We start from the raw sequence: 18,084 nt of genomic DNA on the forward strand, positions 1-18,084 counted from the left end.
TAAGGAGAAGGGGCACAATGGTCTAGGGTTTCAGAAAGAAAGCAGGCAGCTTGCAAGTAGCTGAGAAAGAGCAAACAACATAGTAAATGAATTCTCTCTGGGCTACCCAGAAACAATGGGGCACAGGGAGAAGGGAGTCCAACAAACTTGATTTGCTAGATTTCTTCCTGTCTGCCAGTCTTAAGTGATGTATGCTATGTAAATATGTTAAGATTCCCTTCCTGAAGCAGGTTTTTCTATCTGAATTCCTTTAGACTGAAAAAGGAGGAGAGTCAAACTTTCTTTCTGTATTTTGTTTCTAAAAATAACCAGCTTAAACTCAATATCCCAAAGGGCATATTTTGGGGTGGCAAACTCTGGTCTCCCTCAAGTCCAATCCTTATTTTCCAATTTTTCTTTGGATTTCTACTTGGTATGTGAAGCTTTCTTTTAAATGGTTGTAAGAGATGTAAAGGTTAAGAGGAGACAGAAAACCTAATGCTTTAAAGTTCACTTATCATTTATCTAACATAAATTCTCAAGGGAAGAGAGTTCACTGAATGCTTGTAAGTTCTTCCTATTGTTTGATATCTTGACACCCAATTAACTGGAGCTGCAAGAGTTTAGTTCAACTTTAAAGAGAGGAAGAATAAAGCTCCTTTATTAGTTTTTATTGTCTCAAGACATTGTCCTATAAATATGTATTATATGACACCATGTTCATGTATTTTTAAATTCTAAATTTTATTAGTTTTGTGGAAATTATATATCCAAAATAATGTCATCTAGTAAAACACATGCAAGCCTTAAGATAAAAGCAAAATACAGGATTCCTCCACTACCCAAAGGAAGAGCATTTGAAAGGATCAAAGCTTTGCCACCCTTAAACTGCCTTTTGAGATATTGAATTTAAGCTGGTTATTAAAAACCAAAAGGCTCAGAAAGAACCTTTAATCCCCACACTCTTTTTCCCCCCCCAAGAGATTCACAGAGAAAAACCTGCTTCAGGAAGTCAATCTTAAAGTGTTTATCTTAGCCTAATTTGAATTAAATATGGTAAATAGAAGGGCTTCAGGTCCGGACCTGTTGCGAGACAGCGCCTGTCCTGTCGTTTCTGAGTTGCCTAGCAAGAATTTGCCTGCCGTGTGTGTGTGTGTGTGTGTGTGTGTGTGTGTGTGTGTGTGTGTGTGTGTGTGTGTGTGTGTCTCTTCCTCAACTGTAAATAGCCCATTCTTACTTCTGAAATATAATACGCAATCTTCCCCTTTTCTCCTTTGTCCAAAATATCATATATATCCACTGTTGCCCTACAGTCTTTAGAATTTCTCTGCATATGTGAATTCTCCGTGCACATGTATTATAATTTGAATTTTCTCTTACTGATCTGTCTCTATTAATTTATTAACCCAGCTAGAAAAACTTAGGTAGAAGAAAAAAATACTAATTTTTAAAATCCCCAAACATTCCTAGGAAACATTTATACACTAAAATGGCATAAACAAACAATTACTGTAATTTATATGGAAGATTTTTGGAGTATTCCCAGACCCAAAATATAACCTACCGTATCATACCAAATACCTTTAATCACATGTGAAATTGCATTAAGCATAACACCCTTATAAACTCTCTTAGGCTTTTCTGGAAATACACATCTAGCTGAACAAAATTTCTGTAACTAGAAGCATAAAAAAGAAGCTACATCAGTATCATAAAAAAAGACTCTACACAAAAAAAGGAAGAAAAAAATAATCCAGAATCACCCAGATAAGATCCTGAGCAAGTTATGGAACAGGTGAGGATGGTGACCAGATGGAGGTACAACAGGTGTGGCTCAGAGGGCTCAGGTGCCTCCTGAATGAGCTGGAGCCATTGCCTCATGACCTTAATGTTTCACCTCAAAGGGTCTGCTTCTTGGTTTTCTTAGTGCTCTCTGTGTGGAGAGCACTCTCTAGGCAGGTAGAGGGAAAATAATCTTTCCTTTCCAAAACGTATCCTAGAAATTCTCCTAACACCTTCGTTTTTAAGAATGAAAAGAAGCTTCCTCTGCAGGGAATTTATAACTTGATTAAGCTATTATCAAAAACACAAATTTGATTAAAATACAAACTGTGAAAACTAACCCCATCAAATCAACTAAATCTCATGGGTTACCATAAAGTTTATTTACCATTCATAGAACAAAATTACTCATCAATTTCTTGTTGATCTCACTAAGCCTATTTCAATAGGAAACTGATAAAAGGAAAAAGGAAAGAATGAGACTGACCCACCTTAAACAAAATGCTACATTTTATACAGTGACAAATCTGTTTAGTTTGTAGGTATGCTGAAAAGAGTGCAGCTACTACATATGAAAAATGTATTAAAAGACAGATGCTAAGAAATAAGCATTTTTCCCATAGACAATTGAAACACCTCTTGGAGACAATTTAGCTTATATCAAAGTGCCCCCTTGAGGATAAAAATGTGACTACATGACCAAAAATATTTAAATACCGAATATTTCAAGTATCAAAAGAAATTTTTAAAATAATCAGATGTGTATAGAACTAATGAAGATACAGCTTTTATGTGTAAAACAAGGAGTAATTTCCATGCATTTGTTCCTAATTACTGTCTTCTAAAGGGGAAGCATTCTGCAAGAACAGCTACTCAGTCTAAGGGGTAGGAATTTTTGTCCGTATCTCATCATATAAGAAATATAGGGAGGGAAGGTGGGAGGGGGCAAGGGAAAGAGGTGGGGGGGAGGCAGAGACAAATGTATTTTAAAAGTAAATAAATTAAAAAAAAAAGAAATATAACATTTATTATCATGGAAGAAATATTACCTTCTATAATTTCATTTATTAAAATCACAGCAAAGAACTGTGATTTTATTTTTTTTATTTTTTTTTTTACAGATAAATGAAAAGGTATATATTTTTTATTTTTTATTTATTTTTTATTTTTTTTTTCAAACACATTTGTCTCTGCCTACCCCCCACCACTTTCCTAACTGTGACTGTATTCTATTTCAAACTCCCAGGGCTCTCCAAGGCATTACTTGGGGGTGAGAGAGGTCGGGGTGCCTCCCACTCGCCAGCTCACAAAGGTTATTGCTGAATCCTCAGAATGTCAATCCAGCGGCCACTGCTGGTCGGGTGCTCCTGTGGCTGTCACAAAGTTTGGTGTATGTGGATCTCAGCGAGTACCTGAAATTCTGGCTGCTAATGTGTCTGTGAAATGATCCTTCATAGATGTGTTGCTGCTTTTACAGCACCCTGCCAAAGGCAGGACTCACATCCTGGCCGTTCCTGTGAATTTAAGGAAATACCTTTATTTTTCTACAAAGAAATATTTCTACCTTTTTGTTTCCTCAACATAGTCGTATGCACCTGTAAATTCTGTTCTCCGTAGAGTTTAATCTTTAAAAATAAATACTTGGATGGAACTGGAGAATGTTATGCTAAGTGAAATAAGCCAAGCGGTGAAAGAAAAATACCGTATGATCTCACCTATAAGTGGAACCTCATCAACAAAACAAAGAAATGGAACCAGAGACACGGGAATAAAGAACAAACTGCCGGCGACCAGAGGGGAGGGAGCAGGGGGGAAATGGAGGAAAGAAGGAGAAGGAGCAAGTCAAGGAGCATGTATAGCAGACCCATAGGCATGGACAACCGGGTAGGGATTGACTGGGGGTTGGGCTGGGGAGAGCAATGCGGAAAAATGTGAGACAACTGTAATTGAATAACAATAAAAAAATAAAATAAATTCAAAGACATCTGCAAACTCTTTCTTTTGTGTTTCTGCTAATAGTTGTCTCTTGTGACAATTTGCATAAAAATTCCCACCAGCATCTAGAAAACATAAAAAGGAAAATTGCAAGGAAGAAACAGATTATTATATTCTCAGAATAACATTGTGCCATTTCAAACAATGATTAGGATCCTTAGAGTACTAATAAATATGTAGATATAACCAATTATGAACATATAAGGCATCTAGATAACTCATATGCCAAAAATAAATTTTCTATAAAATTCAGATAAGTATTATTTCTTTGTTTTTCCCAGACTTAAATGAACTTTACACCTTCAGAGTTTTGTTTAGAACAAAATGTTTAGTATGGTAATTCTACTTGATGAAACAGTAACCATCAAATTAGCCCTAGACAATAAATATGGTATGCTCTCCTCCATGGTTTTAATCTAGGGATACATTATTTTGACACATTTGAAAATGTAAATTTGTTTAAGGATAGGAAACTAAGAGATTGCAGTGTGTCTTAGAGGGAAAAACAATGATTAAAAGTTGAAAATTAGGACAGTTAGCAAGAAAAGACTTGTGAGCTATGTGGGGGAAAAAATGAAGAATAACTCAAGGGAAAGAATATCTTGTTAGAAAATCTTAACACCGGAACTGGAGAGAAAATCATTTGGAAAGTTCAATGCAGCTTAAAGAGATTTTAGCTTTGGGGTAGAATACAGACCTAGTGACAGCTTCTAAATGGGAGAACTAGGAAAGCCACGAAAATACTGAATTATTTTTTTGAAAGCAATAGTACTTGATCGAGGGTTGAGTTCTGTGCACACAGGGGAAATGTATATGGTGCTTTCAGAGAATGACTAATATGGCACTGAAAACAGAACCAAGATAGCACAAGTCAAAGAGTCCTGGAGGATGTATAAGTCCAGCCTAGCCAGCGTGGAAATACTGTAACTCTTCTCAGAGAACCCAGCATTCAGCTAAGACAGAAACTTTCCATTTTGGGACTAAGGACCCCATCCTAGTATTAGAATTACCCTAGTCTGGACACATTTTGATTCTCCCCTGCAAATCTATAAAGACTTTTATAACATAATACCTCATCTGGATTTCCTTTGCTCTTTCAGTCCACCAAAGCCCTATAGTTAGAACTTCTTGCCAGTTCACTGGCTACTACCTCAAAAATGATAAAAAGCCATACCATATAAATATTATCTTGTTTATTTGATGCACAAACAATAGCAATCTTAATTCTACTCATGCAGATTTATCTTTTTTATCTTCAGTCAATATACAACAATAAATTAATTGTAATGCACGTGTTTTCCAGTTTGAGAGCCTATCTTCCACTTTTGAGCTACTATACTTAAATCTTACATATTTGGCATCCTCTAATGGCTGATTATAGGGAGGGGCCCATTCAACAATGGGTTAGGAAACTCCTCAAAATCTATTTTAGAACTCAATCACCTATTCACATGTGCAAAGGACACTTTCAGTGGTCCCTGTGGCACACTATTAAATATGTCATTTCATTTAATAAGGAACTTCTGTACATATCCTTCCCTGCTGGAATAGTGATCTGACATAAACCAAGAAGCAATGGACATTTCAGGTCTCAAAATAATTTTATGACTTATTAAATAATTTATGACTTGCATAATTTTATGCAAGTGATTTTCTTAATAAAATCACTTGCAACTAATGCCCAATAATTTACCAAAGATTTTTTTTTTTTCAAAAGCTGTGTCAGCTTGAAGCTATGTTAAGTAACTTTCTAGTCCAGGATCCCAAAATCTGTTACTGGTTGGCTGTCTTGGGCTTTTCCCAAGGACTCCAGGCAACTTTGTTACTGTGCAGAATACTTTCAATATCACTTGAATGTGGTAAATCAGAAAGACTGAGTTGTGCTAAAGCTCTTCAGAACTTCGAGTCTTCTGTTCCTTCCAGCTGCATGTTTTTATTCCTTGGTAAATCTGTAAATAGGGTTAATAAAGTCACTATATGCGGTGTGTGATTTCTCCTAAGATCAAATAATTCAATTAATCTTTGATCTCCTTGCTTTGCTTTTTGAACTGGCAGTGACATTAACTTATTTTGGGGTGTCTAAAGGGATGCTTCTTTGCCTCTTTTGGCTTTTTCAAAGTTGTGCATTAGAACTTCTCCATTTTCCCTGACCTTGTACTTAAGTTGGGTTACTCAGACATCCTGTGTGGCCATATTATTATTGAACATTTGCACTTTAATTTTAACTTTGTCTTCAGACTGAAATATTAACATTATATCTTTAATAGAATAAGTAACATTACTTTCCAAGTCAATCAAATCTAAATCTGTTCTCACCGAGAAGCAGTAATAAATAGAACAATTTATTTATTTATTTTTTTTAATTAATTTATTTACTTTTTAAATACATTTGTCTCTGCCTTCCCCCCCCTCTTTCCCTTGCCCCCTCCCACCTTCCCTCCCTCAGCTCTTCCCCTTTGGTTTTGTCCATGAGTCCTTGCTATATGTTCCTTGACTTTCCCCTTCCCTTCCCTTTCCCTGCCCCCCCTTCCCTCTTGTCTCTGTTGATTTCTTTTCCTTTCAGTGTTGCTGGTCATATTTGCCTTGCTTCTTTGCATTGTTGGTTAGGTTCCGCTTATAGGTGAGATCATATGGTATTTGTCTTTCGCCCCCTGGCTTTAAATAGAACAATTTAAATATCTTTGTGCAAGGATAATATAGGAATATCGAAGTTAATTCTATGTGAATACAAACTGATACAAATTTCTTCCATGACACAAATTGAAAAGACGTTAACCAAACTGATTAGAGAAAACTAATGTCCTTTAGAATGTCTCACAGCTTGAATCGTTAATAGCATATTAGGCATGATAAATTATATCAAGGAGACTTAGGTATTACTTTAATTAAGGCTTGTTAATCTACAACCTGCCTCTGGGATCCATCATTTTTGTTTTTGTTTATTTTATAGATTATATGGTACTACAAAAAAAGATATGCTTGCATCTGATAGACCCTTAATTAAAATCAAGATTTTTTTGGTCCCCTAAATAGCTGATGTTGTTATAAATAGAGAATTTGAACAGAGTTTAGGTAATACTAAATGTTTCCACCAAGCATGTGAGATTAAAATGAGAGTAAATATGTACACTTTTCCCTTCATTATTTAAATATAAGAAGAATTCCTCATCTGGACATCATGTTCACTCCAATAATATATTCAGGTAGGTGTAAAGCAACAATCATATCAAACTTTTATTAGACATTCCTGCTTTGAGCCACACTTTCACTTGCAAACCTTTACAGTTGTTTTACCAAGTCCTGTTAATTTAGCAAGTTTACATATGACCACCTGCCATTTTCAGGATCCAACAAGCCCGCCAGCCATCTTACCTTTACTAATGCCGGTTCCTTGGGTCCTCTGTCCTTCCATCACACAGAGTCATAATCCTCTCCTTTACCTCAAACTATTTTAATTGGAACTAGCTCTGAAAGGATTGTAGGTTTATCTTTTGTATAGTCAGATTTTTCAAGCCTCTAAGGCTGGCATCAATTAAATGACATTGCAATTTTTTTTTTATAGTTTGAGGAGCTGGTGAGACATTCAAATCATTTAATCTTTTACAGTAAACCATTAGAATTTTTGTAGCTACTGCACCTCTCTCTCTCTCTCCCTATGACATTTTAAATCAACCATCTGTATACTTCTATTCAGTTCAACTGTATTTTTACCCATTTTATTATTTTTCTTTTTTCCTGAATAATTCAAATCTTACCCTTTCTTTATCACCATTCAGGGTAGTTTGGCATCATTTTGTTGCCCTACCCCTGCACAGAAAAAGTCACTTGCTATCGAGCTTCAGCTATGCAAGATGAATTAGTTCTAGAGATTTGCTCTAGAGCATAAGGCCTAGTCAACTATACTGTGTTGTGCACCTAAAAATTTGTTAAGAGGATAGATCTCATGTTACGTGTTCTTTTCACAACACATACACATGCACTCCAACATACACACAAAAGGAAACTTTTGCTGGTGATGGGTATGTTTATTGCATCAATTGTGGTGATAGCTTCATAGATATATGCTTATGTCCAAATCCATAAAACTTATATTGTATATGGGCAGTTTTGGGTATATCAATAGTATCTTAATAAAGCTTTAAAGAAGAAAATGTCAGAAACAGTTCTCTAAATTCGTTTAATATAATCTTTGTTTACATATATATTACCATATTTAAAAAGAAATGTCAAAATGTTTTCTTGAATTTTACCTCATATGTTTAAAATTTCAGCTATATTATGGGTTAAATAGGTATGGGGCTATAATTATCATTTACAATATAATGTTTAAATGGTAATATATGTTCTGAGTGCCAAACAATTGATCTGTGAATACTTTTGATATACATATTTATATACGTGATTAACTTCTTAATTCATATGTTATGGAATTCTAAATTATAAGAGCACTGGAAAAATTGATTACATGGTGATGAAGGTGTAAACTGATAAACAACTCATATGCAAATAAATAAATAAATAAATAAATAAGTAAAGTCACATAAGTAGCTGGTGTCAATTTTAGCACAACAGCCATCTGGGAAAAAAGAAAAGATTTGGATAAGGGGAAACTTTCGTACTGAGATAGATCACAAACCACCTGGATGTGTGTGAGAACTGTGTTAGTTTCATGTGGCTGCTGTAAAAAATCACCACTGACCTAATGTCTTGAAACAACAAAAGCTGGAGGCCAGCTCTCTGAAATCAACATCCTTGGGCCAAAATCAGGCTTCAGCGGGGCAGGGCTCCCTGTGGAGTTGAGAAAAGAGAATCTGTCCCTTGCCTCTTCTGCCTTCTGCTGCCTCGGATGGATGGGCTGCCCACTGTGGTTGTGCTACCTCATTCCTTGCCTTCATTGTCCCATTGTCTTCTCCTCTTTTGTGTGTGTTAAAGCTTCCCCTGCCTTAATCCTATAAAGTTACCTGTGATTTCATTTAGGACCCATTGTGACAGGACAAGAAAATGCCCCCATGCCAAGATCTTAGCAAAATTCTATCTTCGACTTCTTTCTTTTTCTTTCTTTGCCATATAAAGTAACATTAACAGTTTTCAGGAATTAGAACATAGATCTCTTGGGAGGCTGTAATTCAGTTTACCACAGAACTCTCAATTTCAGGAGAGTGAGTCATGCCTTCCTTGTGGTTTTACAAGGCCCCGGGTCACACAGGCAGAACAAGCTGTTTAAACTTATTTACCAGCAATGAGGCATCAATAAACAAGGTACCCCTAGGTGCTGCCAGTAGAGTTTCCAACATTAAGCAGCCAGTTTCAGATCACTAGTTAGACATTTAGCTACTAGTAGTCCATCAAGTCAGTACTAGCATTATAGGTACCCTCAGAGATTCAGAATGGAGTTGTCCCAATCCAGCTGAAGGATAACTCTTACTCAAAGGAAATGTAAGAGAATGATTTAAATGGTTTTTGTTTGTTTGTTTGTTTTTTGGTTCAGAGCGCAAAAATAGATTCTGTTAGAAAGAGTTTTGAGGAGTCCTCACATCCCAGGATTAAGAGAACATGTAGAGTTTTGGTTTAAGATTAGCACTCAAGATTAGTGACAATCATCTTTCCAACTAAACTAAATGTAACAATAATAATCACAGTAACAGCTATAAAACTTCAAATATTCTAATTATATTGTAATTATACTATAGCAGCACCTGTTGAAGATGTCAGAAACCTAACTACAAATTTCAACAATTAGCTCTAGATGGTGTGGCTCAGTAGACTGGGCACTGGCCTGCAAACCAAAGGGTCGCTGGTTTGATTCCTAGTGTAGGGCACATGTTTGGGTTGCGGGCCAGATCCTCAGCAGGGGGAGCATGGAATGCAGCCACACATTGATGTTTCTCTTCTTTTCTTTCTCAGCCTCCATCTCCCCTCTAAAAATTTTTTAAAAATCTTAACATTTTTTTTCAATAATTGTCTGCTATTCCCAAACTTTCTCATTCAGCAAGTCGCAAAATTCTTGTGATCCCACATCAGAAAATCTCTTAATTCTCATACTCACCCTTTCCTTTCCATTTCCAGGGCTGACTTTTGGACCGTATTTTCAAGAACAAGGGAACTACACTTGATATTATCATCAGTAGAGCCTTATTTTGCCTTTCATATATAAGTTTTCATCTGTTGCTAGAATACTCCTACTAAAATACAGATTATACTATATTACTCTCTTTTCAATAATACGCGTTTGAATATGACTTTCAAAATCTCTTTGAATTATTCTGCTTGCTCTGTACTTCCTGCAGAAGGACTTAAGGGCAAGCTTTTGTTTTCTTGGATAAGTTATTATACAATTAGGTTTATGGTTATTTATATAAGGCACTAGCTAAGGAACATTTGTTCTCATTTCAATGGTTTTTTGGCAACAAAGCACACACAAAATGAGAGTTCAGTATGTACAAAATGAAACAATTTAGACATATTGAAATTATGTGCTTTTAAGGTTTACTTAGTAATCTAAGCCATGTAAAATAGTGCAGAATATATGTAGATGGAAAACTACAGTAGTCTGCCTTTTCTGCTGGTGATATGATTCTCCATGGATGCTTAACACGTCAAATAGTATCAGACCCTTTTTATATTTGCATGTTTTTCCTATGCAAATATAACTTTTCACTTACAGGAAGCACTTTGTGGCTTCTCTCCTGCACATCCGAATTGCCAACATCACTAGTCTTGCACTTGGGCTCCTTAGGAAGTTAAACGAAACTCACTTGAATACAAGCACTGTAATGTCATGGCAGTCAACCTGGTAACCTAGATGGCTACTCAGTGACTAATGAGTAGGGTGTAGAACAGTGGGGAGACTCTGGACAAACAGAAAATTTGTGTCCCCAGTGCAATGGAGCAGGATGATGTGAGATTTCATCCTGCTTTCAGAGCAGTGCCTGATTTAAATGTATGAACTTTCTTTCTGGAATTTTTTATTAATTATTTTCATACCATGGTTGACCATGGGTAACTCAAACCATACAAAGCAAAACCATGGGCAAGGGGCTCCATTTCACAGACAGAACTAAGGAACATAAGCAGGTCGCGATCAGATATTGCTCTTGTGTCCATTTGGCCCTAGAACACGTGGCTTCTCTTTTAAAAATATAGAATTCATAAAAATAATGTGTTTGGAACCAAGTATATTAAAGAATAAAATAATTTTCCTCCAAAGAGACAAGAAAATCTTAAATAATTGTTAGCATATTTACATTTATTTTCATATTGTGGGAGAGAGGAAAAACTAACAATACTAAAAATCCCATAATTATTTACATCATCAAAACTAACTTGATGTATGTAAAGCACATGTGTATTGGAAAGACAAAAACATAACAGAAAACATTTTTGGAAAAAAGGCGTTTTGGACAAAAGATTGGTTTCCATGCCATTTATAACTCTTCCTCGCTGTTTATTGTTGCAATAAAGAACAAAGGCAGAAAAAAGGGCATTCTTCATCATAGCAAAAACTGCATACAAATTGAATGGCAATGACATTGTTTGATTAATACAGGCTCTTAGGGAATCTATGGATTATAAATGACAAATTTATATTTATATAAAAATCACTGTTGCAATATTTCTGTACTTATATTTAAAATCAACCTACCCTTACTCTTCCTAAACAAGTAGCAACATGTTTAGTTAAAAACTGTTATAATGAATAGTTGCTTCATAAATACCATACAGTTTGCATATAGTTTTGATGATGCATTATAGGAAAAAGCATTGTTCTGATATGCAAAGAAAGGAATAAAATATCACAAATACATTTTAATTAGCCTGTCAGTAGAAAGCCAACTATATACATAGAGCCCTGCATTTAAAAATCCAAAGTGTAGGTTGAAATTAAAGATCAATTTATTAACATGCTTTGAATATCACTTGACTTATTTGTAAAACAGAGATAATAAACTATCATCAAATTATAAATAAAAAGAAAAATCTTTGGACATTTTTAGCACCAGACATGCCTGTTTTCAAGTCCAGTCTTCATCATTTACTAATTGCATGACCTTGGTCAAAAATCATTTATTAAAAAACAAATCTGTTGAATCACTATTCTAATAACATGTCCATGTTATGGGGTGGTTGTAAGGATTAAATTAGTGTATGAAAAGCATAATAAGAACTACACAAAAGGTAATATTTATCGGTATTCCTCATCTGAGAAGTACTCATTCTCTCTTGTTTCTGGATACAAAATGCTTATAATAACAATACCTTTGCTCTAGAGTTGTAATGACAAGATGAAACCATGTGTATAGAAACATTTTAGAATTACATAAAGCAAAATTCACATTTCGATTTTTTCATGATTTGTAGTTTCAAATTAGCTCAGTGACCTGTAGACACAAACTCAAAAGTGCTACATAGATCTGAACTTAATTCAATGTTTTAAAATATTTCCTATATAAAAAACCTTATTAACAAATGAATAATAAATTTGCATTGATGTGCTCCCTAATTACTGCAGATATTTTAAATTTTTCATAAAATTTTACCTCAAAGCACAACTCTTGCCATGTTGGGAACCATCCCGTCTGGTTTCAGGGACTGTAGCCTCACCAACAGGCAAGAGGGCCCCAAGGCTGGAGCTGAGCAAGGAGGCCTTAGGAAAATAGGCCACTGAGGAGACAAAATCTATCTCCCTGGCAGGGGTGCAGCCCCTACCTCCCTCACATCACCCTGTTTGGGCCCGGAGGATGGCTTGTTAGTCAACGACCGGTTAGACCCATCGATGGCAGGGGCAACCTAAGACAGGCACAGTCATATAGGGGTCATCAGTGAAGGACTTGAGGGACATGGAAAAGGGGCGAAAGACCCTCACCCTTAGGTTTTGATATGGCTGGAGTCCTCATTCTATCTGAAAGAAGTCTCCTCTTCTCTTGGCTGCTCTGCTCCACCTGCCTGGCTCAGGCTTGAAACAATACTGGAGGCAGCCCTCAACTGGATTGGGCGGTTCTTGGAGAAAATCAGGCCTAGAAGTAAATTACTCTCCTTGAAGGATGCTTTGTTTTTCCTAAAGCTATGATACCCAGCTTACACTAGGAAGGAAATTTACATTGTTCACAGACCGTGACCCTAAACTATTTGGTGCTCTTATGTTTACTCGTCTTCGACCCATGCAAATTGGTATATTCCTGCCCTTTGTCTTCCTCAGAAATCACCTATTCTTTATAAACATAAACATACTGATGTAATGAGATCACCTGTACATTCCTACTACCTAGCCCCTACTGATAACCCTTTCAATAAAAGCCATTGGACACAAGGGCTTGGGGCATTTTCCACTAGAGGGAATTGCCTCTCCCTTCTTCTGGCAGATTGAGGAAATATCTGAGTGACTTATTTTATTTCCCCATCTGCGGTGACCCAGAGCGGCTCTGCGGGACACAGTCAACTTCCCATCATTGCATAGCTGTGTTCATATACTCTTGCTCAATTTCAGAAATATCTTAAAGATCAAGAAGTTTAAGTCTAAATAGTTTAAAAGCCTAAATTAAATAATAAAAACACAGTTTTAGCTCATAAAATCTGCTTTCCTTCACTACTATAACAAGAGAACTGAGAGTTTACATTCTGAAATAACCAAATAGGTAAATTTTATTCATTTATTTTTAATTTAACCTTTATTGCATTTTTCCATTACCATGTAGCCCTCTTACACCCCACTACCCCCAGCAATCACCACACCCTTGTCCATGCCCATGAGTCCTTTCTCTTGGCTCAATCCCTTCCCCTCTTCACCTCCTCCTCCACCCAGCAGTCACCCTGCTCTCCATCTATGAGTCTGCCTCCATTTTCCTTGTTAGTTCAGTTTGTTCATTAGATTCTACATATGAGTGAAATCATATGGTATTTGTCTGTCTCTAATTGGGTTATTTCACTTGGCATAATGTCCTCCAGGTTCATCCGTACTATCACAAAGGGCAAAATTTTCTTCTTTTTCATGGTTGAGTAGTTGTTCCAATGTGTAAGTATCCCATAGTTGTTTTATCCTCTTATCTACTGATGGACACTTGGGCTGCATCCACATCTTGGTGATTGTAAATAATGCTGCAGTGAACATAGGTGTGCTTATAGTCTTTTGAATTAGTGTTTCTGCTTCCTTTGGATACATTCTCAGAAGCGGGGTTGCTGGGTCAAAAGGCAGAACCATTTTTAATTTTCTGAGGTAGCTCCATACTACTTTCCACAGTGGCTGCACCAGTCTGCATTCCCACCAACAGTGCAAAAGGGTTCCCCTTCCTCTGCATCCTTGCCAGCAGTTGTTTTTTGTTGATTTATTATTGATGATAGTCATTCTGACAAGTGTGAGCTGATATTTCATTGTAATTTTAATTTGTATTTCTCTGATGATTAGTGATTGAGCATCTTTTCAAATTCTGTTTGGCCATGTGTTTGTCTCATTGGGGAAGTGTCTATTCAGGTCCTTTGTTGATTTTTTAATTAGATTGAGTGCTGAGTTTTACAAGTTCTTCATAAATTTTAGATATTAACCCCTTATCAGATGTATCAACAAATATGTTCTCCCATTCTGTGGACTATTTTTTTTTTATTTTTTTCATGGTTTATTTTGCTGTGCAAAAACTTAAGGGCTGTTTCTCATAATTATAAGGCATATCACAGACTTTTTTATTTATCCAGCCTGATATTATTACAGAAATCACTAGAACTACACTATTAGATTCATAAAAATATGTATGACTCTTTCCACGGCTTTCGAGGTCCCAAAATAATTTTAAATTTCCATAATGATTCCTAAACAACATGTTCGGGAAACAGGTTATTGTATGTGATAATTTTCTAACTGATTTCCTTAAAGAGCTTATCTTTATTTCAAAACATAGCATTTGTAGATTTCCCAAGTGTAGTGTGTTCCCCTTATATACTTAAATATAGTGGACGAATATAAGTTAGTCTTATCTTAGTAGTGTATCATTAAACAGTCAATCATTATAAGGAAGAGCAAAAGAGCAAAGGTCACAGGGCAAGTAAACTCTTTTAAATATTTTGAAAATATTAATCTTTTTGCCTTTCCATGGAATGACCTTTTGGTGTGGTTTGAGTTTTGTAATTATTCTTTTTCATTCACAGTTAAGCCATTCTTATCTAGGGGATGGGCTTCTAAGAGCAGCACTGTCTCATTAATCATCACAGATCTCCCTGGCCCCACTAAAGGATATTTCTTGGATCCCTTTGCCACCAGCAGCTACTGAGTTCTTCGTAATCCATATTTCTTATTTACTATTTATAAGCTCCTGTGTGCTAGGAAACTGTCTTACCAAACTTTCAGGAAATTTGCTCAAAAATAGACTAGGTTTTGAGACAGTGTCTGACATATTTTTCTTAGTACACAGACCTCCTGAACTCAAAGCTGACTTCCACATTCCTGGAAACCTTCTGGATAGTTGAGGTTGCCACATTAATGAATACATTTGTGTTCAGGCAGTTGAGTCATGTGAGTTAGTTGCAAACGTACCTGGTTTGTTTAGATGTTACAGACACTTTGTAAATTAAATAATGCTGCACTGGCTACCTGAATTCTGAAGTATTATCTTTGAAAGCTGGTTTAAATCTAGCAATAAACAATCCAGATAGGACTAGGAATCTTTTATTCCAATAACAACATTGCATATTTCCATTTATCAAATACTTCGACAACTACTTGATTTTTTAATGATTTGCAATGAAGCACAATGATCCTTCTGATTTTTTAAGACATATAACCAAAGAAGGATAGGCAGACATCCGTAGCTTTTCATATAGTTTTACTGTACCACATCAGAGCTAATACTTTCATATTGAAGAATACTTGGGAATTGATTGCTCCTGTTTCCTTATTAGACATAAGATGTAATACACCACATGAGAAGTTGACAGTTGCTATTGTTTCCTTACTATTCAGACTAAGACACATATAGCATTATTGATTATTACCTGGATTTAGACTTGCATCACTTTTCAATGCTGAAACTGCTAGAATATTCCCTGCTTAAAGTTTTAGCACATAACAATTACATGTTTTAGTAGAAGATATATATTATGGTAGGATATAGATATTGAATAATGTGTATGTTATTCTTACTATATATATCCTACTGTACATATAGATATATATGTGTACACACACATACATGTGTTCTACTTTATAAGACACAATCTACATGTTTTATAAGTAACATTGTCAGCTGCTGACCTTGAAGATGCATTCCTTTCAATCTAACTTATTTTTTCAAAGAATTTTTTGTAACAATTTTTCTAAGCTTCCATAGCTTCAGCACTCCCATAAAACTAAAGTGACGTATAGGCATACTTAAAATGCTTTATCATTTTTCATACCTGCTGAGAGGATTAGTTCACAAATTCTATAGAAATAAAGCAGTTAATTCTGTAGTTTCTGCTAGTACCAAAGCCTTTGTCACCCTCTAAATAAAAGAAATCAAAGGTCTCTGGGGATTTTTACATAACAACAGCTGTGATGGCGCCCCTCCTTTTCATGGAAGGACAGTACACGTCTCTTCCAGAATTCACTCAGGTTCTGGTCCACGTGATTTAGGAGACTGTGGTTTTTGTCGCTTCCTAAATTATACATTCAGTTGAGCTTCATGTTTTTTTCTACAAAATCAAGGGAATATGACCACAGTATAGTGAAGAGAGAAGACTTAGAAAATCAAACTGAGAGGAAGACAGCATGAGGAAGGACCTGCATGATTACTTTAAGTCTGTGTTTATAAGGAAATTGTAGCACCACAAGCCTTGTGTGATAAAAATTCCCTTTAGTTCACTGTACTGCAAAAGGCTGGAGGCTTTCTCTTTTTTAAAGAGGGAGATAGAGGCAAATGTTAATTCAAGATACGCGAATAGTTTAAAAATATATATGAAACACTTGTACATTTATAATAGAAGAAATATCTAAGAATATTTACAGAAGCACTTTCTTAATAAGCAAAAACTAGAAACATGCCCAATGCCCATAAAGAACAAAACTGATAAATTCATTTGGCAATACATAAAAATAAATATGTAATTATATATGTAATATACATGTCATACAATTAAGGATATTAATTAAGTGTCCACCCCTGGCTAGGAAGCAGAATTAAGTGAGACAATGAATCACTTAATAAGTAATATTATCAGTAATTTAAACACACACAAATATAAGTATACAAACACTCAGGCATTCACAGGCCAATTTAAATATTGTGTCATGAGCCAAAATATGATTAATCTAATTGTATATACCTGTATATATTACAAAAATAATCTATTAACACCAGCCAGTTTATCATTTATTTTTATCAGTTCTGCAATATTTACTAAACCCATTTCTCTTTTCCAATCTTTTCTTAATAATCCATCTAATAAATAATTGGTTATGGAGTGTTTTATTTCATACTTGAATAAAATGGATAGCTTTCAATTTTAGTGAGTCAAGAAGAGGAAAATATGTTAAAAAAATAAAATACCTGAGTCTATAGTAAGATGTTTGAAGTTGCTTTTTACTTTCTTTTTCTTTCTCCCTTTTATCTTCACCTGTATATCCACCTACTTATGTCTATATGTTAGCAGAATATAAAATTTTAGATGAAATGTAAAAAAATGGGACACCTATCTTTTTAAAAATATTGTCAGGCTTCATGCCTTTGTACCTTTCATTCTTTCTAGTAGTTTCACTTAACTTTGATTAATAGGAGGTTCAGCTCTAACACAAGGAGCATGTGGAATAAAACTTTGCGAAGTATCAAAGTGGATATTTTTGCTCACCCACTCTTACCTTCTAGTCCTTCCACTATGAATGAGAATTTCCTTTACTATATCTTCACCTCGACCTCATCTTTTGCTTGTGAATTTGATTCTCCTAAGAATTAGGCCTCTAGTCCTTGTCGCTTCTCTGCTCCATTATCAGAACACCTTTAGCACATCCACATTCATTTCCCCAACCATCTGTTCCAGTAGATAATTTGTACACTGAAAATTGTATCATCCCTTACTTTATTACATTAGAGGTATCTTTGGGGTCGTGTTTTTTCTTGTATGTTTCTCCAAAAACAACTTTTTTTATGATCATTTTGCTTTTGTTTTCTTTGTCTGTCTTTATGTACCACCACAGTACCTGGATATCTGTTGAAGCTTTTTCAGAATGTGAGATCTCAAAACCACCAGAGCCTTACTTTGCTGTATATGCATACATCTTATACACATATATGTACACATATACATATTCATACATACATATACAGCAGAGTCCATATTTGTTTCGAAGACCTTTTAAAGTAAATTTCTGGT

Source organism: Pteronotus mesoamericanus, unplaced genomic scaffold (assembly GCF_021234165.1).
Source record: "Pteronotus mesoamericanus isolate MK-2021 breed Mesoamerican mustached bat unplaced genomic scaffold, CSHL_Meso_final scaffold_85, whole genome shotgun sequence".
NCBI classification, from domain to species: Eukaryota; Metazoa; Chordata; class Mammalia; order Chiroptera; family Mormoopidae; genus Pteronotus; species Pteronotus mesoamericanus.